The sequence below is a fragment of the Ambystoma mexicanum genome, chromosome 5q (assembly GCF_040938575.1).
Source record: "Ambystoma mexicanum isolate Mex_15411 chromosome 5q, UKY_AmexF1_1, whole genome shotgun sequence".
Lineage (NCBI taxonomy): Eukaryota > Metazoa > Chordata > Amphibia > Caudata > Ambystomatidae > Ambystoma > Ambystoma mexicanum.
The window spans coordinates 697,293,605-697,306,487 of NC_090933.1; positions in this window are offsets into that span (position 1 = coordinate 697,293,605).

Here is a 12,883-nt window from a genome sequence, read left to right on the forward strand (position 1 = left end):
CACGCCAGCATGTAACTGACACGTGTAATGCTGTGCCAGACACCTTTCTCGCAGCTGGCAAAGGACCGAAGTTACTTCAGAATTGCTATGTAGACTGTATTAATTTTGTTTTTGTTTGTTTATTTAACTCATGTACGTATTTATTTATGCCCTGCCAATAGCCTTTGCTGATGGTGTTTTATAGTGCTCTTACAGCCTGGATGCTCTACAAGTCATAAGGATTCTTCATGCCACATTGAATGGGAGTCCTTCAGAAATCCAGGGGGCCTGGAAATCGACTTTGAGAGGAAAAGAATGCGATGCTTCTGAACGTTGATGCTGTATACGGTGTGTCTGGGCTAGCAGGGTCTGAGTCTTTTATGTCTTTATGATATCAAGGATGTATGTTTGCGTCCGATGTGCAGGCCCACTCTGTTTCAAAAGATTGTTATTAAGGAAGCTCAAATTCAAATATATGGCTCCATGCATGAGTAAATCAATCGTTGCGGTACTAGTAAACTGTGATGCGCTCAGACACAACGGGCCTGATTTGCAAAAATATTTTTTACATGGGAAAGTCACATTGAAAATATGTTTGTAAATCAGGCCCAGATGGCTTTTGATATATAAACGAAAGTAGGATTTCCCATTAATACTTGAATTACTAAACATTTGTGAAAGTGTAAATACAATTTGCACATGTGAAAACAGCATTTGTGTATATGTGATTCCATTAGCAGCAGTGCAAATGTCAAGCAGAGTGCTCATACGAGTGCTGTTGGCTGCCCGCTGGACCCGCTGGACTTTGGAACTTTCACTTAATATTTGTGGACATCAGGAGCCTATCAAAAGTATACTTCATATAGACATGGCCATTGCCTCAGACTATTAAAAGCCCCTAATAGTACCTAACAGTAACTAATAGTAACTATTTTCTCTGTTTCCACTATAGCGTCTATGAGACCACACCCCCTTTACCCACAATAAGCACAAATACAGCGAGTGCTCATACAAGTGCAGTTGGCTGTTTGCTATGTGCGGGTAAGGTAGAGTTTTGTGTAGCGGATGGTATTGTCTGCGCGCGAGTGGAGGGCACTCTATCAGGCTTAGCAGAGCCTTCAGAAGGCTGCCTGCCTCTCCCTGCTGGATTGAACGCTCTGCCTCTTTGATATTACCTTACTTATTGGTGTTGCCTGATCTTTTAAGAAGAGCAACTGATCTAAACAAAACATCCTGGGCCCTAAACTCCGCTCACAGAACTTGAAAAGAAAGAAGCAAGATCGGAGTGTGACCCCCTCAAATTCACCCACCCCCATGAGCTGCACTCAAAGGAAAAAAAGGGTTGTGGGGACAGGATGCGCAAAGAACTTGGGAAATGAGAAATCGCCAATGGAACAACAGAACATTTCAAGCTTCATGACAGTGCATTAATTAAGAGAAAGGAAGGTGGTAAGTGAGGCATTGAATGAGGGAGGTTTAACACCACCCAATAACAGCTCTATGGTTGCTAACAACTCACTATTAAATATGTGTCATGAATTTAGGCGGCAATCACTGGGAAGCACAGCAGCACCTGTGGACGTATTGACAGATGGAAGTATGGAATTACTGGAAAACATGGACAAGGTTATTGGATCCAACTTGGCTGGGACACCAGACCTGGAGCAAATGGCACAGGAGGACTCAATTATAGAGGATGAGAACTATTCTTGGGAAGACTCTAAAAGGACACACGAAGGGTCCATGAATACCGCAAGTAAATTGGAGGCAATAGCAGCGACCTTGGATGCTGTCTTTGGCTTCTGCACTAGCGTCATGAAAGAACACAGAGAAATGAATATACTGGGGGCAAGGATTACTGATAATATCCAATATAACAGTAAACGAGTAGAAGAGTGCACCGTAGAAAATGTGGGTCAGCAGGGGGAATTTGTAGACAACTTCAGTGACCCATGCTTAGCCATAGCAGAGGATGAATGTGGTTTTGTGAATGAAATAGTAGCGAACGATGAACAAATCATTGGCGAGAGTCTAGAGAATTTGGCTACCAGCTCTGAGGATGAACAAAGCACTTCGTAATGGAGTAAAAAAAGCACTCGCCGTAAAAGGAACAATACAAAATGGGCAACGAAAAAGTGTAAATCTGGTTAAACCAGTAAGGAAACCTCAATTAGAAAGAATAGTGCCTCATTGGCAGAGATGAAAAAAATGTACTTTAGGCAACATGTTTGATCTGAAGGAGGTCACTAATGATATGACTGAAGCAAGGAAAACCACAAACAATGAGTATGGGTTGATGGATAAATGGGTGAATGGGATGGAGAGTGAACCTAATAAGTATGCCCTAGCAATAGAAATGCACACAGTGGATAAACCAAGAGATGAGGAAACAATGGGAAGGCATGTGAGCGTTGTGAATATACCTATAAATAAGTTGGTAGAATCGTGTTCCTCTAGGGAAAATGAGATTTATACAGGCAAAATGGAAAGATTAGCCATGGGTAATATCTCCAAGGATTAAATTGGGTTACGTTCACACAGACAAAATGAAGGTGAAGGTATGGTTTCGAATTTAGATAAGTCTATGAAGATCATAGATATGAACACTTCTGAGGAGAGCCCCTATTTAAATTGTAAATGGATTCTGGAACATCTACACAGGGTTCCCCAACTTTGTGGTATAACAACATCAGGCATTGAAATAGTGACCCTGCCCGAATATGGTAGCTGGGAAAATTGGGCAATTGTTCAGTTTGTGACGCCCGTCATTGTTGAGCTCATTAGTGAACATTCAGAGCCACTATGGAGGAATGGTTTTAAAATTGTAATCTGCAATAAAGTAATGGATAACAGGCCAAAAAATTGAAAAGCAAGTAATAGCGACCCAAACAAAGACCAGGTTAAGCTAGGGCAAAGGAGTAGAGATATGTGGATCCCTGATAGGGACTTTCACAAGGAGAAATGAGAAATAGGGACTGGCCATGAGCCGGTAGTTATCTCCTGGAACATCAGAGGGTTACGCTCCTTCCTCCACAAAGATGGTAAGTGCTTTGTGGATAATTGTGCTATTTTTGCATTCCTGGAGACCTGGGTAAGTGGTGCTATTCTGGTTAATGGATTTGATATATTAGTGAAAACTGCAGTTAGCAGAGGGGATGGACGGCCGGCAGGGGGACTATGTATTGGCACAAAGAGCCCTGCGATTTTTAGGGGGCATGATATATTTGGTAACTCCCCCTTTGTTTATGTGCCATTGTAAGAAACTTGGAAAAGCTCAATGAATTACTATTGATAAATGTGTACTCTCACCCTGGGGGGGGGGGCATGTGGAGGCTGTGGTTAGAGTGATCTCTACATGTGAGAAGTTGAAACAGTTTGAACATATTATGACCCCCCCCCTTAGTGATCACACAGTGCTTAAATGCAAATTGAACAAAGCATGTAATAAAAAAGATTTATAAAATAGGTGAAAAAATGAATATCCAGACTACGGCGGGTGGGAATAGGATTTTATGGTTTGACTGAAATGTAATGAAATTCGATGATATGTTCAACTTTCCCTCCATTGACAGCATGGAGATGGCTAGACTAGGGTTGACGGGGTTGGGCGATATGCTTGGCATGATTTTAATGACTACGAACAGAGTTAGTGTCATACAATAAACAGGGAAGAAGCATGCCAATATGTATGATAGAGATGTTTACAATCAGAAAAAAAAGAATGAATGAGGAAATAAGGAGAATGAAACAGGCTATGGGGATGGGTTGGGACCAGAAATGAAAAATGGTAGCTACCTTACGTATGAAATACAAGAACTGGTTAAAGGCCCATAAATATGACATTAAAAATGGAAATTGGAGATTTAAGAAAAAATATGTAAGACCAATGACTTAAAGAAAAATTGTTTTTTGTACAGACAACATTTAATTGAGGATGATAATAAGGATATTAATGTGATACCTGTGGAGGAATGGTTGAAATATGTTGGCCAACTTTATTATGTGGAGCATAAAGAGCACTGTTTGAATATAAAGCTGTGGGGGAATAATCAACTAGAACCTCCCTTTGGCTATACAGATATTCTGAAGATAATTAATAAAATGGATACATCCAGAGCCCCTGGGCCCGAATGGCTAGCTAATGCAGTCATTAAACGCAACCCAGTTAAATGGGCTAAACTATTTCTGAATTTGTTTACCCCTGTCTGGCAAAGTGGGTAAATTCCGGAGAGCTGGCAGAAAGCTATCTTAGTACCCATCTTTAAAAGGGAGTGAGAACTAGTCTGAGCAATTATCGCTTGCTGGCCATGGCAGATACAAACTATAAGATCTTATGTACTCTATTGCTGAAAATCAGTAATATGTGGATTAGTGAAAAGAATCGATTATCACCTCAGCAAACTGGTTTTAGGCAAGGTTTCAGCACTCTGGATAATCTGATTACACTGAACCACATTATCTCTGTCACGATCGGTAGTAAAGGCAATACTTTGTATGTATCCTTCATTGATTTCTCCAGAGCTTTTGATTGTGTATACAGGGATAGGCTCCTGAGTAAAAAGCTGAATTGTGTAGTGTGCCCAATAGTATTGCACTTCCTAAAAGCCATGTACACTGATAGTACTGTGAACATCCACCTGGATAAGGTTGCTATTATTACACCCCCCTGTGAACACAAATACAGGGCTGAAACAGCGATGTGTTGCATCACCTGTATTGTACAACCTATATGTTGCTGATATGAAGGAAGCCCTTGAATCTGTACATGGGTACCTCCTGAAAGTTGCTAACTTGGAAATAAGCTTGATGACATATACAGACGACACTCTTATTATGTATAAAACACCAATTGGGCTGCAGAGAATGCTGAAAACGCTGCATACATTCCCAAAGAACAATAATGTGTGTATTAATGTAAAAAAACAAGATTATGATCATTGGGGCGTGAGGGGTTAAGAATAAAAAGCAAAGATTCAATTGGAAGATCGATAAAGAGGTATTGGAGGTAGTTGAAATGTACCCATGCACAGGCATTACAATAATGAATAAACCTCCTAAAACTTTCTATGAAAATATACTAAAAGAAAAGATGATGAAAAAGTGGAATGTCATTAGGAGATAAATGGCAAGAAAAGGGGGCACTCTGTTGAGGGTGTCCTTGAGATCTACAAAAGCAGTATTGTGCCTGGAATATTATGTGCTTTAGAAACGCGTGGGGCCAAATATATTACATGGTTTGATAAAATGGAGAGGAAACTATGTAGATCGGTTTGAAGATTACCAAGGGCTGTACCAGTTGGAGCCATGAGATGTGAATTAGGCTTAGTATCTCGGACTACGCTGTGGAAGATACGTTGCAGTAAACTCTACATTGAGATAATGCTGTCACAGCGGAATCAGGATACCCTATTGAGTGCCATAGCCATGAATATGTAATAGAATATGTATAATAGAAACAAACACAATGGCCTAATGAAAAATGTACAATTAACAGTCACATCCTTTTTAGATGATATTGGCCTGCCCATGTCTAGGGACGAAATGGAAGCAATTAATACAGATAAACGCCTTGAAAAAAGGCTATGGAGTGGGACTTAGCTAATAACTTAGGGATCTTAAGCATAAAAAAGCGGTACACACAATATACCATGCAAAGATTTAAGATAGCAAAACCCTGAATCTACATAATGAAAATTTGTAACCAGGATTTTTTAGGATTGACATTATTCCTCCGGTTTACTATCTTAACTGTGTTGTGAGTATGTGGGGGCTTAAACCTCTGTCCCGTATGAAGAAAGAGTGTGTCGATTGTGCAAACAAGAGGTGCACCTCTTAAACAGATTGTAATTGCGCGCAGGAATGTTACATTAAGGGATATAGGGACCTGGTAAGTGACTATAGAATGGTAACCACAGACCAATTTTGGTCCGCCATCCTCACGGCAGAAACACTGTTGTATGTGGGAGCCGCATACCACATTTGGAAAAGAATCACTGTTATGATGCAAGAAATTACAAAGGATTAATTGAATTATGTCTGAATATTAATTTCATTGGAAGGGGTGTTATCTTTTTAACTTCACTAATAGGATGACTGTATATGTTTTATAGATTATTACTTTCAACCTTATCATGATGATGATTTTAATCAAATGTTAAGTAATATGATATGTGCAGAATTTGCAACAGTTATGTAATGAAATGTAACAAATGTAACTGTTTATATGAAATGTGCTTAAGGTTTTAATTGACCAAATGCATTATGAATTAAATGAAGAAAATATAAAAAAATGTGTTTGCACAAGTTACTCTGGCCCCTGGATAGCATGTCAGGGAGAGAAGCCTGCTATATATCAGATCAGGTACATGCTTGACATGCTTTTTAGTTTGGGCTATTAAGTGGCGCTATAAGTAGAAACTATTGCATTAGAGTACAGGTAATTGGTGTTTGGTTATTTGTCCACCCACTACACGTGGCATTCTAAGTCGTATGGCCCTTCTCACTCAGTTCCTGTCTTACCATCAAAGTTTTCACTTGAAGTGCCTGGCAGTGTTTTTTCAAAGCAGTCTTCTGAATGTTAATTTCTTAATTGGAGCAGTAAATTCGCTCCCGTCGTAATAAGAATGTCTTAACTAGATATGCCTTCAGTCACTCAATTTACAATTCATAAGCATATCCTGTCTTCACTGAAGTCCTCATAAAAACAAGCATTGGCAAAGGCAACAGTTTTGGCTTGTATATAAATATTAGGCATTTACCAGGCACTGCTATTAAATGCACAGGTACTCGCACTATGTTGCACCTGCTACCATCAAAGGCCATTTAATAGCACTACGGCAGTGCCTGGCAAGTGCATTTCCCACGCCTACACAAAAGCCTAAACTGTTGGCATTGCCAATGCATTTGTCTTGCTGGAGCCCATCCATGCTCCAACCTCTTCATTCGCCACCCCAAAACACTGGTGATTATTTTACTCTATGACCAAGGGCCTGGCTTTTGTTTTCTGACCGTTGTGCATGTTCCCCTTTATTTTTGCAGGCTCTTTAAGATATTTATGGTCATCTCATTGCCTCCTCATTCCCTTGTGTCCTTGATTAGTGGTTTTCAGGGTCACATGAACTGGAACACTATGCAGTGTTGTGTTTTGTTTCACAGCAGGCCTTCCACGCTATGACCTCCTCATTTGCCACCAAAACACAGTTAATGACTGTTCTCATGTGTGGCCCATTACCTAGATTTCATTTTCGGACTCTTTTGCATTTAACCTTTATTTTAGCAGTCTTTTTCAGCCCTTTCTGATCTTCGAATGTCCTCCTCCTTCCCTTCTCTGGCTGCCCCAGCCCTCTATTGCCCTGATTAGTGGTATCCAGGGTCACATGACCTGTAACACAATGGTTTTGCGTTTTGTTTCTTTGTAGCCCTTATTTTTCACAAGGTCTTTCAGTACTTTCTGGTTTTCACATTACCTCCTCCTTTCCTACCTGACCTGTCTCTGCCCTCCTCGTCCCTGATTGCTGGATAAGTGTGATGTTGCTGCCAGATAATCTTAATTTTATTTCCATGTAATGTTCCTTAAGAAGTTAAGTTAATTTGATGAAAAGAACATTCCGTGTGTAGCTAGAATAACAAATGCTTTCTCCCAGATAACCTCCATTGAGTAGCTTTACTTTTTCATTTTGTTGACATATAATGTAATTGCTGTAGCTAGACATATTTCTTAATGCTACCAGATAATATTATTTGTTTTGTTAGAGTGGAGTCAATACTTTGCACCCATTCCCAATTGTATCCACATGGGTGTGTAGTTATAGATTAGAATAGAGATGCTTCAAATAGTAATATGTAAAATTAAAAAAATGTGTTTTATTTTGATTGATGATAATCTCTTCTGAGCAGTGCACAGTTGTACAGGTATATAGTTGCTACTACCTTAATCAGTTGTTTCCTCTATGCAGTTGCTACTCCCTTAATCAGTTATTTCCTCTTAATCAGTTGTTTCTTCTACACATGTTTCACCAATGTTATTATAATGGCTCATCAGGAGGAAAAAAGAAGTGCTGCTCTGATTTCAATAGCTCCAATATTTGATAGCTTCTTGTTTTTGTATCTGATGCCAAATATCAATAATAATCAATAGGCGTTCAGCTAAATTTCTTGTGTATTTACACTGCTACCAAAAAGAAAGAAATGCAGTTTCCACTAACTCACCCACATGAATGCATGGTCAAATATACCATTACAAGTTGAGGGGAATCCCTTGTCAAGTGAAGATCCATAAAAGGTCAAGTGGAAATGAATAGTGTTATCAAACTCCATATTTCACTTCCTCATATTCCTTATTTTATCATCTGGTGGCATCTAGTAGCAAAGAGTGTTGAATTCACATCCGTTCCCTTTCTGTATGTTCGTGTACAGAGACAGTCAGCTGATACAATTATTTTTAAATCCAAAACATCTATTTCTCTGGTGTTACTGGTGCTATTACTGATGCCATATCACATACTCAAGGTACATTGATGCCATTTTTGTTATATGGAAAGGATTGCAGAATGAACTTGACAGCTTAATTGAGAGACTCAATCACAATGATTTTGGCATCTCCTTTATTGGCATCAGTAATACCAGAGAAATTGATTTTTGGGATTTAAAAAAAAAATGTATCGGATGGCCGTCTCCGTACAAGAACATACAGAAAGGGAACTGAGGTGAATTCGAGACTCTATGCTACTAGCTGACCTTCGAGTGTTGAATAAAAGTGTGGTTGTTGATAAGTTTCCCTTAGCCAACATAAGAGAAATGGCAGGTAGAATGGCAGCCGCCAAATATTTCAGTACATTGGATTTCATGTCAGCATACCACCAGCTTAATTTGCATCTCGCTTCCCTAAACCTAACTACTTTTGTCACACAGGAGAGTACTTTTAGGTACAAAGAAATGCATCTTTGCCTGGTGTCAGCTGCAGCGTAGTTCCAGAGATTAATGCACAAGTTATTTAGCGAGGCACATGGGGTGTGGTACTTTCAAGACGATGTTCTGATCAGAGGAAGTTCGCAGAAAGAAAATGACCAAAGATGAATGTTGGTGTTAAGTACGCTTGACAAGGTGTGTCTGACCTTACAAAAAGAATAATGCAAGTTTAGAGTGAAAGATTGACTATTTGGGGCACAAACTCAATGGACAAGGTGTTTCCCCTAAAGAGGGTTTAGTAAATGGCATGGTAAACATGGAGGCTCTGAATGATAAACATTTCCTGGTTTGGTGGAATATTACGCAAAATGTGTTCATGGCTTTACTGACAGATCTAGAGCTACAGGAGGGTTATGCAAGAAAGGCAAGCATTCATTTTGAATGGTAAAATGAATACCAAAGAGAATTTGAGTATATAAAAAAGTGTATAGTAAATGCTCCTGTTCATGGCAATTTTGATACTATTTCTATGTGCAAGTCATTAGTGCATACCTATGCCTGTAATACAGGACTAGGAACTGTTCTAGTGCAAATACAGGAAGGCAAAGAAAAAGTAAGAGCTTATGCATCCAGATGTTTGAATGGAGCAGAGCTCAAATACTATGTTATCAAGAAAGAGGCATTATTTGTCTCATGGTCTATCAAAACATGTAAAGCATTTTTGTTGGGCAGGAGGTTTACAGTATACACAGATCACAAGCCCCTAGTGGGCATATTCAACTCCAGAGGTTTAGACAGCATTTCTAGGACAACATTAAGGTGGGTTACTGCTTTGCAAGGACAACTATTTCAGGAACAACACATTTCGGGGAAAGACATTACGAGGTTGGCAGTAACCTGCCAGTGTGACCGGCAGGTTGCTGCCAACCCCATAACACTGAATCCGGTGCCTGAATTCCCAGTGCCACCGGGATATTACAAGTCCTGGCGGCGCAGAAAGTCAGGCGCTGGATTTGGTAACTCCCCATTCCCATAGAGTCCAAGGACTCTATGGGCCTGGGGAGATGTAAGTGCCGGCACCGTTGCTAACGGTGCCGGCGCTTCCGTGAAGAATCTGCCTACCAGGCCCGCTGCACTTGGCAGGGTCAAACCTGTCAGGCATAGCAGCCCCGGCTAGCAGACTCATAGTGTGGTGGTATGGTAACAAGGTATGCCTGTAATACAGGACTAGGAACTGTTCTAGTGCAAATACAGGAAGGCAAAGAAAAAGTAAGAGCTTATGCATCCAGATGTTTGAATGGAGCAGAGCTCAAATACTATGTTATCAAGAAAGAGGCCTTATTTGTCTCATGGTCTATCAAAACATGTAAAGCATTTTTGTTGGGCAGGAGGTTTACAGTATACACAGATCACAAGCCCCTAGTGGGCATATTCAACTCCAGAGGTTTAGACAGCATTTCTAGGACAACATTAAGGTGGGTTACTGCTTTGCAAGGACACCTATTTCAGGAACAACACATTTCGGGGAAAGACATTACGAGGTTGGCAGTAACCTGCCAGTGTGACCGGCAGGTTGCTGCCAACCCCATAACACTGAATCCGGTGCCTGAATTCCCAGTGCCACCGGGATATTACAAGTCCTGGCGGCGCAGAAAGTCAGGCGCTGGATTTGGTAACTCCCCATTCCCATAGAGTCCAAGGACTCTATGGGCCTGGGGAGATGTAAGTGCCGGCACCGTTGCTAACGGTGCCGGCGCTTCCGTGAAGAATCTGCCTACCAGGCCCGCTGCACTTGGCAGGGTCAAACCTGTCAGGCATAGCAGCCCCGGCTAGCAGACTCATAGTGTGGTGGTATGGTAACAAGGGTGTCGGTAAGCTTACTAGTAACCTTTTTTCCAGACTGCCACACTTGTAATGAGGCCCAATGTTTTGGCTGATTTCTTATCTAGATATGAAAGTTGTCCAAATGACACAGAAAACTGCGCTGATGAGGAATTGGATGGCGGGTTGTTTTGGACTTCTGGACCATCTATTTCGGAAGCTGAGTGGAAAGAAGCAGAGAATGCAGATACACAATTGAGTAAAGTAAGGATGCTAATGTAAGCACGTATCTAGGACCAACCCTTACATAAGGGGCGACGCAAGATGCACGTTTAGATTAGCATTCTAAAGGTGCATCTTTCAGCTGATGCATAGTCCATCAGACTTGAGCATATGGTTAGATTGCCCTTATGCTACTACCCTCACTAATATTGACTAAATACAGAACTACTCAGCCCTGTAGATGATCAACCAAATCTTCCCAGGCAGAGAGCTCCCATTTACTCCTCATTGCCTGATTCTAGGACCTCAGCATCTCCTTTAAAATGCCACACATCTGCTCAGCCCAGTCACCCTTGTCTCAAATTATGACTCCAAACACTCTTCTCTGGAAACATCTGGTCCTACAATCATTAATAACATACCTTCTAAAAATGCACATACCCCTTTACATGCCAGCACTACAGCCTACAACACGTCCTTGTACACCTTATTTACCTTCACATTTGTTGACCTCCTCCCACCATAATGCATCAGAGAAAGTCACAAATTCAACTTCATAAGTGCTTCACCACTTTCCTCAGTAACCTAAATAAAAAAGATATATCCTTTTGGAGCAGTGGCCTTCAAACTTTAATATGCCAAGCCTCCAGTGAGGAAAATGTTTTGAAGTCAGGTCCCCCCCCCTACCCTGGGTCCTTGAGTTTGCTGGATGGGAGGCAGAAAAAGCTTTCCAGAGACCACCTACCCTTGCCCACAGACAATGCTCTGAGCACGGAGTATGCCAAGAAACGAAGTGCCCACACTCATCAATCAAACTCTTCAGTCGTAAAATTGAGAGCGTTGAGAAGTTCTGTTATGTGGTGGGAGGGTTGAGGTGGAAGCTTTTCCCTTAATCCCTTCTGTACCTGTAACGCTCACCTGGTATCCATGGGGACGTCACTCAGCCTGTTCTGACCTCTTATGACCTCGAACCCTTCCCTATAGCCTACTCGACTGGAGACTGGGCCTGAAACACAGGATTGTTAGAGTTTAACTCCCTATTGTCTCTGTGTGCTTGAACCCCTTCTTTCCCGGGGTCCAACCCTTCCCTTTGATCCACAGCTCACCTTGTTTTCTTGGAAAGTGTGCTCTGCGTCCAGCTTTCAGCGCAGGGGCACATTGATTGATGCAGGCTCGTTGCTGCCTAGTTACTTCACTGGCAAGAGTCTGACAGGTAAGTATAATGAGTCTTTTGAACAGTTCTCTAACTTCTTTCCTTTCCTTCCTTAGATGATGGCCAGCGTCCGTGGATGGCGACGTGCTGCTGAGATGAGTAGCGCTGAAGGCGAGTGAGAGCGCGATGCGCGATGCGACCCTTTCGTATTTGTATTGAACTGAGTTATTTTTCTGTGTCTTTTAGGTGCCGCAACGTTTTCAGCGTGGATGCCGGTTTTGAAGAAGAAATGCGGTGAGTAAGCGCAGTATGCGGCGCCTCTAGATGTTTCCGCGCTAACCTGGAGTGTCTTTTCCCTCTTGCAGATGGATGAGAAGTTCCAGAGACAGAGTTCCCCCAGAGCGGCTGGGATTCAGGTAAGTGTTTGAAGCTGGTACAGTGTTTAAAAATAAGCGAAGATTTGCTGAATGCTTACTAATGCCTTTTTTCTGTTCTTTTCCCTTTTCCTTAGGAAGCGGCATGCCGGGATGGGAATAACACCACCGAAGATGCCCAAAGAACATAGGGAGCGATGAATGATGGGCAGAAGCGCCGCAAGGTAAGGCTGTTCCTAATGGTGTTCTTGTTCTTGCAGGAGCTGAGCGCAGAAGAAAGATGCAGGCCTGCTGGAGACCGATCCGAACACGGTGAGTGTCACGCTGCAGGTGCAGAAAACACAAAGCATGTTTCTCAGCCTGGGCGTGGCTTTAATAGTCTCTGGGTATCCCAGGTGTCTCTGGGCTGAGCCACACCCAAAAGACT